Source organism: Martes martes (assembly GCF_963455335.1).
Source record: "Martes martes genome assembly, chromosome: 1".
Classification (NCBI taxonomy): domain Eukaryota; kingdom Metazoa; phylum Chordata; class Mammalia; order Carnivora; family Mustelidae; genus Martes; species Martes martes.
In genome coordinates this window covers 41,411,294-41,436,254 of record NC_137888.1, presented here as the reverse complement: position 1 = coordinate 41,436,254, position 24,961 = coordinate 41,411,294, and the positions used below count along the sequence as shown (strand labels likewise).

The window sequence follows — 24,961 nt, the reverse complement described above, 5'->3', positions numbered from 1 at the left end:
AAATTGTTAACTTGCAAATAAGGTAAATCTCAGACCTTTCACAGTTACTGATGCACTTTTGTTCTGAGAGGCTCATCAATCAGTAAACAATCTCATTTGATTCAATCTTTAATTTAAAGACCCAGAATAACATATTGAGATTTCATGTGAAATATAAAGACTGGTTGACCCATATTTAGTCTACTCTCTAAGTTAACATTTTACCCCCAAACATCTCTTATTCTATTAACTGTACCATTTAAACTCCAGTCATCCACAATCATTATCCTTGGCATAAGTCCCTTTGACCTGCAATCCTCTCCCATTTTATTGTTATCCAGACTTAGCAATCCCTCCTTCATCCTTTAGCCTTCCCTTGGACACTGTTACCTACCTCGCTTCTCTCAAGCTCTCCCTTCCAAGAACCAAATCCCACCACAAAACTCTTAGTGATTTTGTTTTCTGCTCATTGGTGTTGGTTCTGTTAGTAGGGAGGGGAAAAGCAATTTTATAATATTTGTTTTATACTACTTTACAGAATAGTTACTATTACGCTTTCTCCCTTTTTGTATTATAAACTCCTTAAGAATAGTAATGCAAACAAACAACAAAAAAAGGAATAGTAATGCAAGTTTTATTCATTTTGATGCCCTCTATCCCCCATGGCCTGGCATAATTATGTGAATTTAATGGTTAGTAAAACCCTTTATGAATGAATAAATTTTAAGTACGTAATTAACCTAATTATTGCACATTCACCAAGTGTGTAATATGATTTCAACATAGGCACTTTACTACTTTTTATAAGCCAAAAACACATTAGATGGACATGGTTTGTACCTACAGAGGGAAATTGGTACATAACTAGATTGTTGTCCAAGGGTTTTATTTGCCAAGTTAGTACAGTTAGAATAAAATATCAATAGGTTTTTTTATATTAGGCTAAGTGTGTATATCCTGTGCCTCAATTTGGAAGTTTCATTAATACTAAAATGACTATTAGGAAGATAAACACACCACAAATAATGAAGCTTAATTATGCCCCAATAAAGACATTGCTTCAGGCTAAACCTTTAAAGCAAGGACCAAATATTTGTGTTTTATGGATCAGAACAGTTATATGAAATCAATGATAGTTCTGCTCACTAGGAAACCCTTTGTTCAAAACTTCAATGACAAGGGGTGCCTGGCTGGCTCATTAGGTGGAACATGTGACTTTTGATCTTGGGGTTATGAGTACGAGCCCCATGTTGGGTGCAGAGTTTACTTAAAACAATGAAACCTTTAAAAAAAAGTCTTCAATGACAAGGTATGGAATATATAAAGGAGTATGTAGGAAGTTTGTAGGAAAATGTTTCTTGCTGGATTCCATGCATCCTATTCTATATCTCCACCTTTACATGAGAGCTCAGTTTTTTCTGAATGTTACTTAAGGTCTTAGATCAAGAACCCAAAGCATCTGAATTAAAATGTGCTATACTAGGGATTTAGACAACTCTGTAGACCAATGGCTAACAAATAATACTTAATTTGGGAGGCTTATCATTAAATATGTATTACACAATGCACATTTAAAAATCATTTTATTAAGTCTCATTATTACGTAATTTTATGTAGTATGAAAGTTTTTTATGAATACAGGTGGATTGGTAGCAAAGGAAGGTGATTTAGAAATGCATTAAGACATCTTTAGTTCATTTTTCCTTTTGTTTCCCTTGCCTGTGGTGATGTGTCTAGTAAGAAGTTGCTATAGCCATGGCCAAAGAGATTTCTGCCTGTGTTCCACTCCAGGATTTTGATGGTTTCCTGTCTCACATTAAGGTCCTTCATCCATTCTGAATTTATTTTTGTGTATGGTGTAAGAAAGTGGTCCAGTTTCATTCTTCTTGGTGCTATCCAGTTTTCCCAACACCATTTGTTGAAAAGACTGTCTTTTTCCATTGTACATTCTTTCTTGCTTTGTTAAAGGTTAGTTGGCCATATAGTTGTGAGTCCATTTCTGGGTTCTCTATTCTCTATTCTGGGTTCTCTATTCTCTATTCTCTATTCTGTTCCACTGGTCCATGTATCTGTTTTTGTGCCAGTACCATACTCTCTTGATGATTACAAGATGTGCTATACTAGTATATACTAGTATATATATATACTAGTATATACTAGTATATACTTGTAATCTTGATGATTACAGCTTTGTAATATACCTTGAAATCTGGAATTGTGATATCTCTATTTTTTTTTTTTTCAGAATTGCTTTAACTATTCAGGTTAATTAGTTTTGTGGTTCCATACAAATTTCATCAAGATTAAAAAACAAAACAAAACAAAACAAAACTTTTGCTTTAACTATTCAGGTTAATTAGTTTTGTGGTTCCATACAAATTTCATCAAGATTAAAAAACAAAACAAAACAAAACAAAACTTTTGCTTTAACTATTCAGGTTAATTAGTTTTGTGGTTCCATACAAATTTCATCAAGATTAAAAAACAAAACAAAACAAAACAAAACTTTTGCACAGCAAAGGAAAGAATCAACAAAACTAATAGTAGCCTATACAATGGAAGAAGATCTTTGTAAAGCAACATATCTGATAGTTAGTATCCAAAATCTGCAAAGAACTTATCACACTCAAATAACAATAACCTAACCAAAAAACAAATAACCTAGTTAAGAAATGAGCAGAAAAAAATGAATAATGCTTTCCCCAAAAATACATCCAGATGGCTAACAGATACATGAAAATATGCTCAATGTCATGCATCATCAGAAAAATACAAATCAAAACCATGATGAGATACCATCTCACACCTACCAGGATGGATAAAATTAACAACATAAGAAACAACAGGTATTGGCAAGGATGCAGAGGAAGGGAAACCTCTTGCACTGTCAGTGGGAGTGAAAACTGGTGCAGCCACTTTGGAGAACACTATGGAGTTTCTTCAAAATGTTAAAAATGAAACTACCCTATGATCCAGCAACTGTACTAGGTATTTACCCAAAGGATACAAAAATACAGGTTTGAAGGGATACATGCATCCTAATGTTTATAGCAGCATTATCAATAATAATCAAACTATGGAGAGAGCCCAAATGTCCATCAACTGATGAAGGGATAAAGAAGATGTAGTGTACACACACACACACACACACACACACACACAGGAATATTACTCAGCCATTAAATATTACTCAGCCATTAAAAATAATGAAATTTTGCCATTTGCAATGACAATGGATGGAGCTAGAACTTATTATGCTGAGCAAAATAAGTCAGTCAGAGAAAGACTAATACCATATAATCTCACTGATGCGTGTAATTTAAGAAAGAAAACAGATGAACATATGGAAAAGGGGAAAGAAAAAAAGGAGAAGAGAAGGAAACAAGTCATTAGAGACTCTTAATAAAAGAAAACAAACTGAGGGTTGATGGAGGTAGGCAGGTGGGGTATGGGCTAGAAGGATGATGGGTATTAAAAAGAGCATTTGTTGTGATGAGCACTGAATGTTATATGTAAGTGATGAACCACTGAATTCTTCTCCAGAAACCAATATTACACTGTATGTTAATCACCAAAAATTAATTAATTGATTGATTAAAAAATAGAGATCTTAGACCTAGGCAATTATTTGTAATAGATATAAAAGATTTTAGTTTTGGTGTGAAAATCTGAATTTAAATCCTGGCTCTGGAGGCAATGTGGAAGTAATGAAAGGTATCGCAGTATGTATTTGAATAAAAAAATGACTTTAGGTTCTGTGGATGATGTTTTGGAAACAGAAATGATTGTTGCTAGGGTAATAGTTTGATGGCTGTTAGATGTGAAAAAAACCACTATTGCATAAATTTTAGAGAGAAAAGATTAAAAAAAAATCTATGAGAAGAAACCAAAATGAGAGGACAAAATGATTCTCTGGTTTCAGGTTTTCACAACCCAATAGGTAGAGTTACCACAATACTATATGTGTTTCCACAAATATATATTTACTATATGTATTTGTAGAAATAGATATAGTTTGTAAGTAGCAACATTTAAGTAGAAATTAACTAATATAAATCATTATCTTTGTGAAGAGAGATCATGGGAGAGAAGGCAGGATGGGAATGTTTCTCTATTTCTTGTTATTTAATATTGACTTTAGAATAATAAAACATTCTAAATATTCAAAAAATGAAATGGAATGGAAAAGGAAAATTCAATGGAAGAAATTTCCTAAAAGTAGTAAGCCAACTGGAAAAATGTATGTTTTTCAAGTTGTTGACATACTGCATGGAGAAAATAACTCATAGTTAATGGAATGTATTCTAAAAAAAAAAAGACTCATTGTTAGCTGCAATATTGATATTTTTCCTTTGAAAACTTGTGTGTGTGATGAGAAAAAAGCATATAAATAATTTTGCTAATATTGTCAGGAACCAAATTTTTTAGTGTAAAAAAAGAAGAGATATAATCTCAAAATCAAAATGATTGTATGGTATTTATTATGAAATGGAAGTCCAGCATGATTTCATAATTTTTTTAAATTAAATAGTTTCTAATTCTGTCTAATGATAAAACCCAGATTATGTTTTGCAAAAATTATTCCCCAAAGTACAACACAGGAAATATAGTCAATAATATTGTAATCACGTTGTATGGTGACACACAGTGACTCCATTTATCACGTGAGCACTGAGTAATGCATAGAATTGTTGGATTAATATGTTGTACACCTGAAACCAATATCACATTGTAAATTAATTATAAAGAGAGAAAAAAAACTCTTCTGCACGGAAGAGAACAAGGGCTTCCAGGAACAACTGAAGATTCTGGGTAGGAGGATAGAAATGTGCAAAATAGTACATCAAGACTGTTTGGGAGAGAAAGGAAGAAAAGAGCCTTAGACCTGTTGTTTCTGAGCTCCCATGGATGTGAAATTATAAGGAGTTGTTAGAAGTTCTGATTTTGAACACTAGCTCTGCAGTGTAATTTGTATTCATTTAATTTCTATAAAAAATTTAATAAAGAATATAAAGAATTAAATATAATGATCTTTATGATACTGACAGTTCTCAAAAGTATGATTCTGTGACTCTAAATGATTATATTTAAGAAAACTCGGAACATTGATGCCTGATGAGAGGCACTGTCATAATCACTTGGAATAAAAAGGACAGTGTGAAATCCAGTCACTTTGATGAGTTAATGATTTACAGGTCAAAGAGTTTATTTAGTAAAACTAGTGCTGCCTTTTTTTTTTTTTTGCTTTTTAATAATTTTTAATTCATTTGATTTGCATGACTTTATTTTGGATCTGTTTAACTGAAGTTAAAAATAAACAAGTCAAACTATAAAAATAATTATGTATTCTCTTATTTTATATTCCACATTTAAAATGTGTATTAAAGTTTCTTCAACCCCTACAGGCAATGATTTCACTATACCTTTAGTTTTTCCATTTAGACTTCTTTCCCAAGTACTTGTGATCCATTTTATGAAAAAGTACTTCCTGACATCTGCCTTGAATTTCCTTTTTCCCCCAGTCCCATTCCTGAACCCTCATCTTGTTATCTTCTTTAAGTGGAAAATAGTCTGCTTGACATTATTTCTATCATGTTCAGTTCTATGTATTTCAGTGAAATCTTTCTTAATTATGTTCTTCCCAAGAGGGCACTTAATCTTTTTTAGCCTGTCTTTATAGATTTTTACCTGTTGGCCCCAGGATAAACCCTATTGCTTTTTAAAGCAACTTCAATAGTTTGAAAGTCTTGGATGCTTTGTTAGAAGAGTCCCCATTAAAACAATATCACAAAGTAAAGCTCGATTTTCATGCTTTGAAAGAATTCGCTTTCTCTGAGCATAAGCAGAACCTCCAAAGAGCAAAGTGACATGAAAAATACTACAGTCACTTGTACATTTTGATTCCATCTCTTTCCCCCTTGGTTTATTACCTTTAGTACCTCTAGGGTTCAAACAGAATGATGATACAGTATTTTGGTGTTCATTTGCCTTTAATGTGTACTTCCTATCCAACAGAGCAAAAAGATCTAATGCCTAGATGATGTACTATTAAATTAATTGTTCCATTTAGATTGTTTCTTGTATTTATTCACTGAAGTTCAAAAGGAAAAAAGGGCCACAGTAAAAAAAGAAAGAAAGAAAGAAAGAAAGAAAGAAAGAAAGAAAGAAAGAAAGGGAAAAAGTCATCACAATAAACAGGGCAAACAATTGTTACTTCTATTTAAATGACCACTAGTATAATAATAGCTCAAGATTCACAATGAAGGGAAATATGAGGGTAACCATACATTTTGTCAACAATATGGTTATACCAACCAATAATACAAATTAATGACTCTCTTTACATATGAACAGTAAAGGGAAAAAAAAAACTCATTTTCACTTTGCATAGTGCCAAGCATTGTCTGTGTTATGACATTTCCAGTTAAATGCATATTTTGGGTGAACATATTGAAGTAATTTACAGAGTACATACTGGTTGGCAATATGTCAAAGATTATCAGAGATTGTGGTTTGCTGTGTAAATGGCAGAACAGCCATACTCAAAATATTAATAATCTTCAAAGTTTGGGCCTTCTAAATATTTTAATGAATACTTGGTCTAGCTATGTAATAGGGATCTAAACTGATAAAAGTTTCAAAAGTATCTCCATGCCAATAATATCATTAAAATTGGATAGAATTTTGGATGCTGAACATATAACAAAACAAAACAATTCTAGAAATCATTCTGGAGGGGTTTTGTTTTGTTTTGTGTTGTTTTTTGGTCTTTTCCCAGGAGAACTTACTTCAGCTCAGAACTGACCAACTTCAAAAGACATTTTTGCAGTTATTTCAGATCTAAAGTTTTACAGGGAGAAAGTAAAACTGTCTTTTGGATAACAACAAAAACAAAACATTCAGTCAAATCTTCCTGTGCGAAGCAATTATATTGTATATTCTGAAGCAGTTTCTGAAAATGTATGCATACACAAACCTCCTTGCTTTCTCTTATATATGAGAAAAATGAAACAGCTAAAAGCATCACTGTATAAAGGCAATGTTAAACAGTTTTCTACCTGCTTACTAAACTGTATCCAAAAGCCTAGTTAAATACTTTGGAGACTATGATACAAAACAAAGTTGTGGATCCTTGGTAGGATCCACAAAAGAAAAAGAAAAAAAAAAAGAACAGACAGACAAAAATCACTGTTCCAACTTAGAATGTGTGGTAGCTTAAATCAGTTTAAAAAATTATCAATCAACTACTTGTTTGCATTAAATAATATATTTGGTTGATTCATTACAGGTAATTTTTGAAAAGACAAAACAAGTAATTCTGAGCTATTTGCATCTCTTCAGTACAGAATATTATATTTTACTAATTTTTCATATTTACTATTTTTCATGTAGGTTTGAGGTGGCAAAAAAGCAAATCACTGCAATAGATCTTTGTTAAAGCATTTACCTGGGTAGTGAGGCTTAATGGGTACAAAACTGTTCTTTTTCTATTATAAATCTTGAGTAGTAAAACAAAAATCATTATATAAATAAAACTTTAAGAAATGTTATTGCTGTATCAAGAAAATAAACCAGAAAAAGATGCATACTCTCAAATATTAAGAATGAAAAATAAATATAAGTGAAATGTGGTCTCCCCTCCCCCAAATATTCAACTACACTTATGTTTATTTATTTATTTTTTTAATTTTTCATGTAAATTCCAGTTAGTTAACATACCATGTAATATTAGTTTCAGGTGTACAATTTAGTGATTCAATATTGAACATACAATACCAGGTGCTCATCACAAGTGCCCTCCTTAATCCCCATCACCTATTTAATCTGTCCCCCTCTGATGTCCCCTCTGGCAACCATCAGTTTGTTCTCTATAGTTGAGAGTCTGTTCTTGATTTGCCTCACTCTCTTCTTTTTCCTATGTGCATTTGTTTCTTAAATTGAACTGTGGTTTTCTGAACAGTTGACTGCGGTAATAATAACATTGACCTGAACACTTTATACTTTACAAAACGTCCTCTTTATCTTTGTAGCATTGTTATTTATTAATAATTTGAACATTACTTCTTCCATAATTCATTGCTACAGAATTTATTGTCAATCATTTAATCCAAAATCTGATACTTTTCGGATGTGAATATGTCTTTTAAAATATAAATTTCTCTTAATATCAAGATAGGTACATAACATTGTTTGTAATAAGCTTTCTATACATGCTTTAATTATTTTAGCTTAAGCTGAGCTAATAATCTAGGGCAGATAACTATGTATTAAGTTTTTTTTATAACCAGCAATATAAATTATTTGTTTTTCCTACTTGTATTACTTTGAAAAAAATCGGAAAAGTAACCTCTCAACCCTAAAACTCATTTGAAAGACAATTTAAAGAAAAGAAAAATGGTTTTATTGTTAAGATTCATAGTTGCCAGGCCCTGTCCTCAGAATAAATTATTTCTCTTCTAGGGAAATAACTTGTCATTTGGAAATTACTTGGCTCTATTTCAGCTCAATCCATTAAAAACTTGAAATGACCAGTCAAAAAGTGGAAAACTCCAGTTATTGGCTTTTGAATTGTTCTTTCGGAACCGAGTGCTGAAAGTCAGAAGATCCTTTCTGGACATACCAAATGAAGTCAGCCCATCTGCAAGGTGAGTCAGCAGAGCACAGCCTTAATTTTACACAGCCAAAAAAATAAAAACTGACAGAATAAAGAAAGCTTTTGACTTCCACTTGCTATTCTTTATGTTTCTTTTCCAGATTATTCCACTAACCAATTTCTTTATCCCACTAAATCCTTTTAAACCCCATTGTCTTTGCATAGCTTTCAAACTGAACCAATCTGTTTTCTCCAGCATGCATTCTTCAAGCTTCTCTCATTGTTAAAAAACCCTTTTGTGTAATATCTTCTTTTTCTTTTTTTGTAATCTCTCATTTTTTTATATATCACATTTAGCCTCTCGTTTTCAAGGACCATATTAATATTTTAAATAAGTGGCTTTAAGAAACACCGTAGGGTGAGATACATAAACATTATGTTCTCGTGATATGAGAAGGCATAGCATCAGAAAAGCTTGTTATTGGCTATTAAGGTTTCGAACAAATAACTTAATTTCTTTATTCCTCTTTATCCTCATGTGTAAAATAAAGGAGATAATAATGCCTCCCTTAGAGAATATATTAATACGTTTTTCTATTATTACTATGCAATTTTTAACTATTCTTACTCTTATCTTTTTATATGTTCATTCTCTAGATGAATCAAAAGTTGGCACTAGCTATAGGAAATGTTCTAACTAAAAATAAACATAAGATTAATAGGCTTTGTTTTTTTTTTCTTTTTTTCACCAAAACTGAGTTAAGAATACTTTCTTTTGTTTAGCGACATTATTTTGTTATCCTTCTTCAACTATAAAATTACCAGAAGTCGGCCTGACCAACTGAACCTTTTACTCAAAGTCCCTTGACGGATACATACTATTGTGGGAAGATGGCCATAAGGTTGCCAGAGTGCAATGATACAGTTATGCAAAAAAAAAAAAAAAAAATTACAGTTCCCTTTATTCCGGTTCTTCATTCATCCTGTAGTTTCTGACATTAACCAATTTCACAAATGACTTTTCAGTTGTAAGAAAACATAAATTGGTAATTACACATTTCCTTGTTTAAGTACTCTTGATTCCTAGTGCTGGATACCAATTATAAAACAGATTTTTGGTACATGAAATGCTAAGTAGATTCCTTGAAACAATGAAAAATTTGTTTTTGATTCAAGTTTATCATTAAGCGACTAGTAAATAATTCAAGACAAAAGCAAGTCTCCAAAACCTTGACTATATTTTTGATCGTGATATTTTGGATTTGTTATTCAGATTGGATAAAAATTTAATTACCTCATGTTGAATCTATAAAGGATGAATCCAACTGAACCCCTAGGGCAGCACTATTTTCCTTGTAAGTGTGTTATCACACAAATGAATAAGTTCTGATTCACTCTCTTGGCTGAGATTCAAACATAAATATATTTAATCAGGTAAAATTATTAAATGGTTTATGAATGCACTAAAAAGACTAGCTTATATTCCTGGGGCTAGTGAATATAAATGAGAGATAATTTTAATATCCACTTAGAATAGCTCATGTTAATAAACACCCAAGGATTTCATGACGCTTTAACCCCCAGAGCACTTTGAAATCTGGAGGACTCTTGTCTTTGTCAACCTAATTTTGAGTGTCCCTTCTATTTCTTCTTCTGGAAATTCAGCTGTTCCCTGAGGACACAATTCCCCTAAAGTTTTGTCTAGTGGGGAAGTTTTTCCCTCTCTCTCCCTCTCTCTCTCTCACATGTGACTTCAGGTCCTGTGCTGGGTGGTGTCTTTTGTGCTTCCACTAGCTGTTTTTCCAAACAAATTCTCCTTTGTCTCCCAAATTATGTCTATTTCTCTGAAGTTCATGTTATCAGACTAAACCTCCAAATTAAACTCTTTTTGTTGATGTCATCTACTTATTTCCCCATCTACTTATTCTCACCCTCACACCACATTTATGCAAGGTTTTAAGGTCTAGGTCATTGCCTTTCTTTCCATCATACTCTCGCCTTGATTTTTAGTGTCCGGTAGCAATCATGTTAATTATCCACCAATACTCTGATTCCCTCAGTTGCTTTTCTTCCACTCAAATTCTTCACAACTCAAGATATTCGCATTAAAAATAATTCTATCCCAGTTCACATCTCAGTTTTAGTCATTCTAGTCTCTGGCCACCAAATTCCAATGCTTCTACATTTTTACAGTATCCAACAATTCTTCAAACTTTATCAAGAGTAGAGATCATTTGATTTTATCACCTTTTCACTGCACAAGCTCCTCCTTTGTGTTTCCCTTCGTAGCCAGCTTATAATCTGTGATATACTACTAAAGTATATCCAGTGAAGTACCTTTTACAAATGTGCTCTTCCCTTCTTCCACTCTATCCTAAATATATCTCTACTGAAAAATCTCCAATATTACTTCAAAGCATGTCTATATAGTTATAAAAATTACCTAATAAATATGGAAAACCATGACGCAGGAGAGAAAGGGAAGAATTCAAGAACGAATTCTTAGATTAGGCGAGAGGTGATGGGTGACAGGATCGTGCACAATTGGGAGAGTGGGCCTGAGATAGCTTATAAACAGTCCATCCTTGAAACAGGCATCTTGAGCTTTAGCATCTTCAGGGGTGAGGCTTTGATCAAGTAAATATAAATTATGAAAGAAATGAGCAAAGGAGTTGTGGGTACATGCACAGAAATGGTTATAATAATGGGCCATGGAATGTAATTGATTGCAAAGGGAAACATAAACATGAGGTGGGAGATGGAGAGTGAATATGTGCATTGGAGATCCAGAAGAACTGAAGAATTTTTAGAGTGCAGACAGTGTATTTAGTGTGCTCCGAGGATGAGTGAAAGAATTGGAAGCTTGAAATCAAGGTTTTGGAGATGGTTATCGTTAATAAAGTATAGTGTGTAATCTTAGGAAAGTATTGGTGAATGGACACATTCTTATTGGTTAAATAACTTGATTTATAAGAAAGTTTTTCTCAATGAAAAATGATATAATAAATTACACACTGTTTTATAACAAGAATGAAAAACTATTCATTAAAACTAATCTAGGTTCTAGAATAACCAGTCTATGCTTATAATCTCTTCAATTTCTTCCCTTAGGCCATGAGATTCTAATCAAACCTGTATAAACTTTCCCTTAAAAATATGCTCATAATACAAAATAAGCACATACACAAAATTTCAGGGTATTCAAATGCCTCCTGAAGTTTATCACTGGATACTTTTAGGATAGAAGTATTGGGGTATTAGGGTAGACATGTCCAGGTTCTTATTTTTCTGGTAGCTTCAAGCTGCTGCTGAAACTTCAATTTTGAATTTTAAGTATCAGGTGTAAATGACAAAGGCACTTATTAGAGGAAACTTTCAAATTAGACAAATTGCTACACTTAGGCTGTCTCTTACCTGATGAGAATTTTCTGTAGAGACAGGTGCATACTGAAACAAATTTTCCTTCACAGCTTCATCTCAGGGGATTCCAAATTAAACTGAACTATTGAAATGAAGATAGAAAATACCAAGACCATTACCAAATCCAAGAGAGTTTATTTTGCCCAACTAAAGAGTCTTGAGGATTTTTAAGCCCAAAGTATATATTTCTCTAACTTTGCAGTTAAGATTTCCCTGGGTTCTCCTTTATCTCATGCAGCTTATAAAATAGCCAACATACCTAGAGATTCTCTGGGCAGTGACCCAAGAGACCTACTTTTTAGTAGTAGTCTTTCATTTGTGTGTGTGTGTGTGACATAGGCAATTCATATGTTTTACTTTCCTCATTCATAGCACATTACTTATCTTACCTAGTGAGTATTAGATAATTAATATGAATGACATTCAATACACACAAAAGGAGAAAAAGTATTTTTAAATTTTTTATAATTTTTTCTAATATAGTAGCATTGTCCTATGAGCCTTCTTGAGAACACAGCATCCCAGGCCTGTACGCCATAGGTAAGGTGTGAGGATATTATTAATGACACTCATATTGATAATCCAAATACTTCCAAAGAAGTCACTTAGCAACAGAAGTCTTTATACTAAAAAGGTTGAATATTGTTCAAATAGCTAGTGATTGCATTGTATTCATTATTTAAAAATGGGCAGATTAGTTAGGAGATCAGTTGCAAATGATGTGGAAAGATCTGCTTCTGAAATTGTGTGTGACTACAGTAAAAATAAAATTTAATAAATCAATGGATACATTTATTAGATACTTACAATATATTAAATGCTATATTCTGTAGCCACTATATATAAAAACTAGGAAAAATCCATGTTCTCAAATAGCATATGATCTGTTGGGGAATAAAAAAATAAATATAAAATTTCCTTATTTAAAGTTTATTAATAAAGGTATTATAGAAAATTGAATTTTAAATAAATTATACAGATTATAAAAGACATAATATTTTATGAGGAAAAGTTCCTTCATATTATAGAAGTTGTATTGATTCATTAGTTAATTTATCACTTTAATTTTTTTATGTTGCTTTCTTGCTGTATGTTAGGCATTATGCTAGGCCTTGTATTAGAGGTTGGAAATACAAAAGTGAATAGGCAGAACTTGTCAAGAACTGTGAAGGTTCTGAGATTTTACCCTATGTGCAAACTAATAAGTCAGGCTGTCAGTTTCATGGATAATGGCAGAGGATATGAGCATCCTGTTCAGAAGTCTTTATACTTAACAGAACAGAAAGAAGGATCTTCATGTATGAGTTAGTTTTCCTTGTACTCTATATCCCACAAGGGTGACGTGGAGGGGGCTAGGTAGACACTTCACAGGTAGTGGCTTTGCATCATGGGTGAAGAACCCTGGGCTTAGGGACCCTGAATATTTTATTATGGTTGGTAGGTAAATTTGCCCTTTGCTCTAGGAGGAGACCTTCATTATACCGGTTAGTAAGCAACCCTGTCTCCAAATTTATGTGGAGAGACTAATATTCCAGCACCACTTTCCAGACAGTCATTCTGGAAAATATAGTCCTGAACAAAAGCCATCAGTGTCTGCATTAGTTTTCTATTGCTGTGCAACAAATTACCACATACTTCGTGGAGTAAAACATATTTTTAATCTCATAGTTCTAATGGGTCAAGCAAGTGGTCATGGTTACAAGGTCCTCTAGTCACAGTCTCATAGACTAAATTCAAGGTGTCAACTAGGTTAAGTTCTTTTCTGGATCTTGGGGTTTCTTCTAGGCCCATTTGGCTGTTGGCAGAATTCAGATCATTAATGAAAGTGGCTACACCAAACAACAGATTTTCATTGTAGGCGAAACTGCCTCCTATTAGAAGATGCTATCAAGAACTTTCATAGTTAGTGAAGGGAAATCAATGCCTGATTTCAAAGCTTCAAAGAACAGACTGACTCTCTTGTTAGGGGTTAATGTAGCTGGTGACTTGCATTTGAAACCGATGCTCATTTACTATTTCAAAAATCCTGGGGCCCTTAAGAATTACATTAAATCTACTCTGCCTGTGCTCTGTAAATGGAACAACAAAGTCTGGATCACACCACATCTGTTTACAACATGGTTTACTGAATACTTTAAATTCACTGTTGAGACCTATTACTCAGAAGAAAAGATTCCTTTCAAAATATGACTGCTTATTGACAATGCACCTGGTCAGTCAAGAGCTCTGATGGAGATGGACAATAAGATGAATGTTGTTTTCATGCCTGCCAACACAACTATTCTGCAACCCGTGGATACAGGAGTAATTTTGACTTTCAACTCTCATTATTTAAGAAATACATTTTGTAAAACTACAGCTTCCATACAGATTCTGCTTATGGATCTGGGAAAAGTAAGCTGAAAACCTTCTGGAAAGGATTCATCATTCTAGATTCCATTAAAAATATTTGTGATTCATGAAAAAAGGTCAAAATAGCAACATTCATAAGAGTTTGGAAGAAGTGATTTCCAATCCTCAGGACTTGGAAGGGTTCAAGACTTAAGTGGAAGAGGTAACTACAAATGTGGTGGGAATAGGGGGAGAACTAGAATCAGAAGTAGAGCCTGCAGATGTGACTATAATTGCATGATAAAACTTTAATGGATGAGAATTTCTTTCTTATGGGTGAGCAAAGAAAGTAGTTTCTTGAGATAGAATCTATTTCTGGTGAAGATGCTCTAAAGATTGCAGTGATGACAACAAAGGATTAAGAATATTACATAAATGTGAGGCAGAAATCTATAAAAATCCTAGAGGAGAACATAGGCAGTAACCTCTTCAACATCAGCCACAGCAACTTCTTTCAAGATATGTCTCCAAGGCAAAGGAAACAAAAGCAAAAATGAACTTTTGGGGCTTCATCAAGATCAAATGCTCCTGCACAGCAAAGGAAACAGTCAACAAAACAAAGAGGCAACCCATGAAATGGAAATGGGAGAAGATATTCGCAAATGACACTACAGACAAAGGGCTGATATCCAAGATCTATAAAGAACTCCTCAAACTCAACACACACAAAACAGATAATCACATCAAAAAATGGACAGAAGACATGAACAGACACTTCTCCAAAGAAGACTTACAAATGGCTAACAGACACATGAAAAAAATGTTCCTCATCATTAGCCACCAGGGGGATTCAAATCAAAAATTGAGATACCACCTTACACCAATTAGAATGGCCAAAATTAACACCACAGTAAACAACATGTGTTGGAGAGGATGTAGAGAAAGGGGAACCCTCTTACACTGTTGGTGGGAATGCAAGTTGGTACAGCCACTTTGGAAAACAGTGTGGAGATTCCTTAAGAAATTAAAAATAGAGCTTCCCTATGACCTTGCAATTGCACTACTGGGTATTTGCCCCAAAGATACTGATGTAGTGGAAAGAAGGGCCATATGCACCCCAATGTTCATAGCAGTAATGGCCACAGTCGCCAAACTGTGGAAAGAACCAAGATGCCCTTCAACAGACAAATGTGTAAAGATATGGTCCATATATACTATGGAGTATTATGCCTCCATCAGAAAGGATGAACACCCTACTTTTGTATCAACATGGACAGGACTGGAAGAGATTATGCTGAGTGAAATAAGTCAAGCAGAGACAGTCAATTATTATGTGGTTTCATTTACTTGTGGAGCATAAGGAATAACATGGAGGACATTGGGAGGTGGAGAGGAGAAGTGAGTTGGGGAAAATTGGAGGGGGAAACAAACCATGAGAGACTGTGGACTCTGAGAAACAAACTGAGAGTTTTGGAGGGGAGGGGCGTTGGTGTTTGGATGAGCCTGGTGGTGGGTATTATGGAGGGTACATATTGCATGGAGAACCAGGTGTGGTGCATAAACAATGAATTCTGGAACACTGAAAATAAATAAAATTAAATTAAATTTTAAAAAAGAATATTACATAAGCTTAGCTGATGAAGCAGTGGCAGGATTGAAGAGGACTGACTCTGACTTTGAAATAAATTTTACCTTGGGTAGAAAGCTATCAAACAGCAGCACATGCTACATAGAAATATTTGTGAAAGGAAGAGTCCATCTATATGGAAAACTTCATTGTTGTCTTATTTTAAGAAATTGCCATGACCACCCCAGCCTACAGTAAAGCCCCCTTTTTGGAAAAGTATTTTTAAATTAAGATATGTACATTGTTTTTAACCATAATGCTATTGCACACTTAATAGACCACAGTATAGTGTACATCTAACTTTTTCATGTACTGAGAAACAGGAAAATTTGTCTCACTTTATTGCATTATTTGCTGTTTTGTGGTGGTCTGGAAATAAACTTGCAATGTCTTCAAAGTTTTCCTATATCCATAATATTTAAGAATTTTAATATTATACATAATATGTACATAATATTTCATGTCATCAGGCGGGTGGAAGTAAAAAGTTTTTCATGCTATCAGTCCTTAGATATTTAGTTTTGGGGGAACTGTCCTGTCTGAAATATATAATGGACACATAAGAAAATATTATTGATCCTGACTCTGGTTTCCATCCAGGTCCAACCAGGAAGACCAGTTATGGTCTCCCTTTGGTTTTCAACAAAACTATGTTCCATGTTAAAAGATATAAATGGTGAATATCCATTTCCCCCAAAGGTATTTTCAAGTATATTTTCTTTTCTTCTTTTTTTGGGGGGGGGAGAACAATTGTTAGCATTTAATTAGCCCCCCCACCCACATGGCTTCAAGCTACTAGAATGCAGGCATCCCCCTATACCCTTAATCTTCTCCTCTGTTCTTCTACTGAAGGATTTGGCCTTCTTGATGACAGGCTCTTTGGGGAGTTTTCCCTTTTCCAAAACCTTGTAGTAGCCCCATTGCACCACATCCATGATAGGAGCAACTCCAGTCTTGTTTTTGGCGGAATTTCCCAGTGTCTGCTCACTGACTGAGGTCCACAGTTTATCAAGGTTGACAGTTGGGTAGAAGCTTTAGTTCCTCTTTAAGTGGTAATGTCTCCTACTAACTTATCCACAGTAACCTGGGTGTTTGTTGAAGCCAATCCTGTGGTGATGAATGCCACCAGCATTACCCCGGCCTCCTAGGTACTTCCCATGCTTGCTGATGGAGCCCTGGCTGTGGCTCACATAGCCCTGAAGTTTCTAAGTCTTCATCAGTCTGGAAGGCATGTAGGCATGTCGGCAGCCCAGATGAAGTCATATATATATATATATATATATATATATATATATATATATATATATATATATTTGTATTTATATTTTAAAGATTTTGTTTATTCATTTGAGAGGGAGACAGACAGATAGACAGGCAGAGGCAGGATCCTCGCTGAGCTGGGAGCCAGGACCCTGGGATCATGACCTGAGCTGAAGGCAGATGCTTAACCATCTGAGCCACCCAGGTGCCCCTCAAGTATATTTTCTGTGGTGATCTTATAATACCACAGAATGTCAATTTGGTGTGCAGAAGTTGCTTATTTTAATTTATGCAAACTTTTTATTATTTGCTTTAAAATTTATCCAAAATCCAATTTGCCAAATTATCTGTTTTAAATGGATATAATAAATTTCAGAAATAAATCAATAATTTTAGTTATTAAGGAATATCTAAATAGGAAACAGGATTATAATTTTGTAACACTGAGTACTGAATACAAAGATTTATCCAAAGACCATAATACAATTACAATCTAATATTAACAAACCCACACATGCACCCGTGCATGCACACATAATAGAAAACAATGAATAAAACATTGATTAATTTTTGTAAAATTTGAATGCAAATACCTATATATTTGTGCTTATATTGAAAATGTCTATAAGGTTATGAAACCAGGTTACATTTTCTGGAGAATTAGATGAAGAGGTTTCCTATTTTTGTTTTAGACATTATATTTAATAATAAACATAATGAGCCCAAATAAACATATCAGTAAAAATAACTTTTTTTCCTTTTTGAGAGAGAAAACACGTGTTGGGGGGTGGTCAGAGGGAGAGGGAGAAGGGGAATCTTAAGCAGGCCCCATGCCCAGTGAAGAGTGCAAGGTGGAGCTTGATGTCATAACCTTGACACCATGACCTGAGGCAAAATCAAGAGTTGAAATTTAACTGACTGAGCCACACAGGCTGTCCATAAAAATAACTTTTAAAATAAGATTATAATAAGTAAAACAAAATGAAGGCCTGAATTAGAGTAGTGTGTTATGTAGTTTGGTGGGTAGTTGGGAAAAAGGAACAAATTTCTCTCATGTTGGTATTCAGAAGTGTACTTAGCAGGACATAGTGCCAATTCAGGCAAGGTGGGCAAAGAAGTTTTGTAGTTACGACGTGACTCAGTTTCCTGGCTGGTATATCTTTCACTTTGAATTATCAGGCTTTGGATAAAGATTAATTATTAATTAAATACTGCATAATGCCCTTTTGTTTAACCCAAGAAACTATGTAATGACCAAAATATTTTCTACATCACTAGTATAGAAGTAGACAACTTTTCTTTGACAAGAGGTAAACTGATATTAACCCAAATTGTTGAGAAATGATTTTGGTAAGTCTATTATTTTTAATCTAGGAGCTCCACTGGGAGGCTAGAGTTAAAAAAAAAAATTCTAATTGCCTAACAGTGGATTTTGTTTTTTTTCTTTTTTAAATCTGGCCTACATTCCAGGATCAGGGTCAGAAGTTCCTTAGAGATAAGACCAACAGCACTTAGTTAATATTAAATCCAATAAAGGTAAGATGATGGCTACTGTCTCATACAGGTATGCATTTAACCTCTTACAGGTTCTCTTTTAATCTAGTCAAGGATAAGCAAGTCTTAGTTATTCTAGGCAGTAATAAAGTGTCTTCAGTAAGCAGCACACACATTTTTACCAACTACCCTGACTATTCAATTTATCAATGCCAGAAACTCATTTAAATTTCTAACTGAATCTTATCTTTGATAGTTTTTGCTGAGTCCTATGGACAAATTCCTGCTAATCTGAGAAAAAAATATCTTTATTTCAAAAGCATATTTACTATTTATTCCATTTAAGTATTTAAAGCATACTTACTATTTATTAGAGATACCTTAAGAAATAAAGTATATAATTTCCTTACAAAAGACTAGTTGGAATTCATTACTAGGCACAATATGTCTGGCCTTTTTCTTTTTTATGAGAATTTGCTAATATGTTGCCTATAAGATATAAATATTTGAAATGAGTCTTGTTTCCACGGTGGAAAAAATGAAGAAAATATTGATAGTTTAACTTTGCTTATTTTTTTAAAGATTTTATTCATTTGACAGAGAGAGAGAGAGAGCTAGAGCACAAGCAGGCAGAGAGGCAGGCAGAGAGAGAGGGGGAAGCAGGCTCCCTGCCGAGGAGAGAGCCGGATACGGGGCTCCATCCCAGGACCCTGAGATCATGACCTGGGCTGAAGGCAGAGGCTTAACCCACTGAGCCACCCGGGTGCCCCAGTTTAACTTTGCTTATAAAATTAAAAAAAAAAAATCAAGAACAGTTGATGCCATCCTTTATTGTGTTGTATATGTGTGTGTGTGTGTGTGTGTGTGTGTGTGTGATACATTTGAGCTTTAATATTAGTTTGCATATGACCCTGAATGCTGTAAAGTAAAATTTATTTTGGATTAAATGTGTGGTAGCATTCTTCTCAAATTAGAACAAAGAGGGAGTTTTAATATTACTTTTTATTTGTTTTTGAAGAACATCTTTTATTCATTTTCTATAACACATAATTATAGTGCATGACCCATAGTTACTTTTAGAATTGAAAAATTTATCTCAAGAAAGCTCATTGTTGTAGTTGCAAATATCCACTGTTACTATGCAGCCTTATCTTCAGTTGTATTGTCTTGTCTTAAGAACCATTGTATACAAAGGGCAGATTGTTGTATTCAAAATTTCCAGGTGATGTATAGTTTTTAAAAACTACTTCTAAATCAGTAACTGGAAATTTGCATATAGTTCAGTACAAAGCTAAAACCATTGTTTTTGTCTTTGAAAACATATAAAGAAGTTACTAAAATTTATAAAAATTAAATCTACACAATCACAGATAATATTTATATACTTACTGCTTAAGATACATTTTCTTTAATGGATATACAGTGAGTAAATGAAGTGTTTCCTCTTTCTGGAAGAAGAAAGTCAATTTTATCATACATTATTTGCCAATTATCTTACAGATTTTATTTCATGGTTTTTCCAGATAAATTCGAAAGAAATTATTCAGTCCTTCAGTTTCAGCAGAATCAACTAATTTCCATTCTATGAATATTTGGAGCCTCTTTACCCTTAGCATCTGCAGTAAATATTGTGTGATGCCTATTAATCAAGCTCTGTATTCAGAGAACCACGTTTAATCCTACTCTGTTTCTATATGAACTTGCTCAAGCCACTTAACTGCTCTGTATCTTACAGTGGTTTCATGTTTGCAATACAGTTAATAACAACAAGATCTAGACTGAAGTTTTGTTGTAAAGATTAGATGACATGTGATGTGATGAGCACTGGATAATACACTCAACTAATGAATCATTGAACATTATATCAAAAACTAATGATATACTATACCTTGGCTAATTGAATTTAAATTAAAAAAAAGAAAAGAAAAATAGCTTAAATGACAAATAAAGAGATAAATACATTCCCTGGAATCTTCATATTTTTATTACATACCTGATAATATTTTCAAAATGGTTAAAATACATAAAAATGATCAAATGGCTATAAAATTTTAGCAAGCTATCATCAGTTGTCACATGTTTATATTTCTAATAATATAATTCAAGTCCATTTACTCGAGTTCCAACTCTTTCACCAGTTGCCCAATGAACATTATTTTCTTGGATGGATTCCATCACTATAAGCTTAACAGATACCAAAACAAACATATACTTCCCTTTCTAAATTAGTGCTTCATATCAGATCTCCTCTCCCTATTAAGTTTCCAGTCACTTAAGGATTAAATCTTGGAGTCATCTTTGACTTACTCATTTCTTTCATATAATTTTTGGGAAATAGAGATCAGGCACTAAGTTTATTTACTTTTTATTTTAAAATGTTTCCATTTCTGGAGCTCACTCTCCTTTTTTTCTTGTCCTACCACCCTAGTCAAATTCATTACCACTCATTCCTGGTTTATAAGAGTAGGTCCCTAGCTTGCTTTTTAAACTCCTATCTATTCATTACTTCTGGAAAATCCATGATTGGATGCCAGTTACATACATTGCTTCCCTACACAAAAGCCTCCATTAACTTTTCTTTTCTCCATGATGTTAATCGTATTTTGTTTTTTTATTATTTTTTTATTTTTAAAGATTTTATCTATTTATTGGAGAGAATGAGAGAGAGCATGAGAGGGGAGAAGGTAGGAGGGAGAAGCAGACTCCCCGTGGAGCTGGAAGCCTGATGCGGGACTCCATCCTGGGACTCCGGGGTCATGACCTGAGCCAAGGGACGTGACTTTAACCAACTGAGCCACCCAGGTGCCTCTCCACGATGTTAATTATAAACTTTCTCTCCCAGTCATCCCATTCCTTCCAACCTAGCCCATACTTATCCGATACTTTCACACAATGAAAACCTGTAGTATTCTTTGTATTATAAGAACCATGCTTATTCCTGCTACAGTTCTTTGTCATGTATTGTTTATGTCATCAAATATGTCCTCTTTAATTTTTTTTTAATCTGGCTATATTCTATATAACTTTTAAATTCAAGCCATGGTTTAGGTTTTTATAAAGACATTTTTGACTATATCGGCCTGCCATGATTTCCTCTTCTTGTGAATTCTGACTTTTTGGCTATCCACACTATTTCATCCTTAATAAGTTTTGGTCGATCTCTTCCAACTGGACCACTGGCCATAGCAATGATATTTACCTCTTGCCTAACTAACATAATGTTTTCTCTGACCTCTCTTTTTATATATTGTCTTCTTTTGCCTGCCTCTAAAATTTTGTCATTTTTATGACTCTGTCTTTGACACACTTTTTTCTGTTAGCTCCCATCAATGTTTTGTTTACTCACACAAGCAGCAGATTTAACACCGAGGCTTCAGATCCCATTGAAATTTGTATTTCTGGCTCCAACTTCTGTTCTGCATTTTGATGCCATATATTTAATTGCCTACTAGGCATGTTGATTTAAATAATACTCTGACATCTTAACTTCAGATGTATAAAAATGAATTCATAATTTTTCTTATCCCCCAAATGTTTTCTTCCTTTGGTATGTTGTAAGTTTTCTTTTTACCCAGCTTCTTAAATCAGAAAACTTTGGATCACCTTGACATCTTTCTCTTCTCTCGTACTTCTCACATATTATCCAAATCATGTTGATTCTACTTTGTACATCTTGCTAGTCTTCACACTCACTATCCTTACAAAGGCTGGTTCCACCAGCTCAAGACTCTTCCAATTGTGTGATATTCTCCTCATGTCTTTCTTATATAACCCTCCCTAATTCCTGACTTTGGCCAGACTTATTGAGAATTCATGTCAAATTAGGTCACTTTCTGGAGTTCTAATTTTGGGACATGGATAATGGTTCTCTTATATCAATATGATTAACCACATAATTGGTGACAAATATCATTATATAATTAATATAACTTTGATCTAATTGTGTTATTAATTCATTGCTGATTAACATTATATACTTTACACATTAATATTTCTGTACAAATATATGGAAATAATTGTGGACAAGAATATGTATAATTAAATAATAACTTGATGAGAAGGACAATATTTTAGTATCATAAACCTAATAGATCTGAGTTTTACTGCTGAAGAGAATGAACAGATAAGAAGCTAAAGTTATAGTCACCGACAATTGAACATAAGTAAACTATTGACAGATATCTAATAATTCTGAAATGTTTAAATTTTGATACAATCTTGAAATCTCTTTTGAAAGACACATGTAAAATGACTAATTGTTAATTTTGAAGTTTTTTCAATATATTGCACCTTAAACAATTTTATTAAAGGAAAACTTTTTTATGTCTATTTAAGGTTAATTTGGATTCTATAATATATATTCACAATTGTATGGAGACATAGACCTTCATTAGCATCATCTGCATAGTCAGAGTCATCACTGTAAAAATAAACATATGAAACCTATTGAATGGGAAAATCACATTTCTTCCTTATTAATTAACACGTACAGACTTAGTTACAGGGTAGGTTTTTACCCATACTTTCAAAAACATCTGGAACATAGTCATCATTTGAGGCTGATTTTTCTTTTTATTATGTTATGTTAGTCACCATACAGTACATCATTAGCTTTTTCTTTTTTTTTTTAAAGATTTTATTTATTTATTTGACAGACAGAGGTCACAAGTAGGCTGAGAGGCAGGCAGAGAGAGAGAGGAGGAAGCAGGCTCCCTGTGGAGCAGAGAACCCGATGCGGGACTCGATCCCAGGATGCTGGGATCATGACCTGAGCCGAAGGCAGAGGCTTAACCCACTGAGCCATCCAGGCGCCCCCCCATCATTAGCTTTTGATGTAGTGTTCCATAGTTCATTGTTTGTGTATAACACCCAGTGCTCCTTGCAGTCCATGCCCTCCTTAATACCCATCACTGGGCCAACCCATCCCTCTGCCTACCTCCCCTCTAAAACCCTCAGCTTGTTTCTTGGAGTCTGTAGTCTCTCATTGTTCATCTCGCTCTCTGATTCCCCCTCCTTCATTTTTCCTTTCCTTCTCCTAATGTCCTCCATGCTATTTATTATGTTCCACAAATAAGTGAAACAATATGATAATTGATTTTCTCTGCTTGACTTATTTCACTTAGCATAATCTCCTCCAGTCCCATTCATGTTGATGCAAAAGTTGGATATTCATCCTTTCTGATGGCTGAATAATATTTTATTGTACATATGGACCACATCTTCTTTATCCATTCATCTGTTGAAGGGCATCTTGGCTCTTTCCACAGTTTGGTTCTTGTGGACATTGCTGCTATGAGTATTGGAGCGCATATAGCCTTTCTTTTCACTACATCTGTATTTTTGAGGTAAATACCCAGTAGTGCATTTGCCAGGTCATAGGGTAGTTCTATTTTTAGTTTTTTGAGGAACCTCCATACTGTTTTCCCAAGTGGCTGCACAAACTTGCATTCCCACCAACAGTGTAAGAGAGTTCCCCTTGCTCCACAACCTCTCCAACATTTGTTATTTTTTGTCTTGTCAATTTTTGCCATTCTAACTGGTGTAAGGTGGTATCTCAATGTGGTTTTGATTTGAATTTCCCTGATGTCTAATGATGATGAACATTTTATCATGTGTCTATTAGCCATCAGTATGTCTTCTTTTGATAAGTGTCTGTTCATGTCTTCTGCCCATTTTTTGACTTGATTATTTGTTTTTTGGGTGTTGAATTTGAGAAATTCCTTATAGGTCTTGGATATCAGCCCAATATGGGAGCAGCCAACTACATAAACCCACTGTTAACCAAAACAAAGAGACATATTGATAATAATACCTTAATAGTAGGAGACCTCAATGCTCCACCCTCAGCAGTAGACAGATCATCTAAGCAGAAAATCAACAAAGAAACAAGAGCTTTAAGTGACGTGCTGGACCAGATGGACCTCATAGATATATACAGGACATTCTACCCTAAAACACCAGAATACTCACTCTTCTCGAGCACACATAGAACTTCCTTCAGAATAGACCACATATTGGGTCACAAATCAGGTCTCAACTGATACCAAAAGACTGAGATTACTCCCTGTATATACTCAGACCCCAATACTTTGAAACTGGAACTCAATCAGAAGAAAAAGTTTGGGAGAAATTCAAACAGTAGGAAACTAAAGACCACCCTGCTCAAGAATGTTTGAGTCAGCCAGGAAATCAAATAAGAATTTAAACAATTCGTGGAAACCAATGAGAATGAAAATCCATTGGTCCAAAACCTATGG

The 24,961-nt window shown here is 34.0% G+C and overlaps 1 pseudogene across 1 annotated transcript; it reads right to left on the bottom strand.

The window, feature by feature from the left end:
* Positions 1-16,737: 16,737 nt before the first annotated feature.
* On the bottom strand, positions 16,738-17,182 carry LOC308354600 (large ribosomal subunit protein uL15-like; annotated as a pseudogene). Its single transcript has one exon. The product of its transcript is annotated as a large ribosomal subunit protein uL15-like (transcript).
* Positions 17,183-24,961: the final 7,779 nt, after the last annotated feature.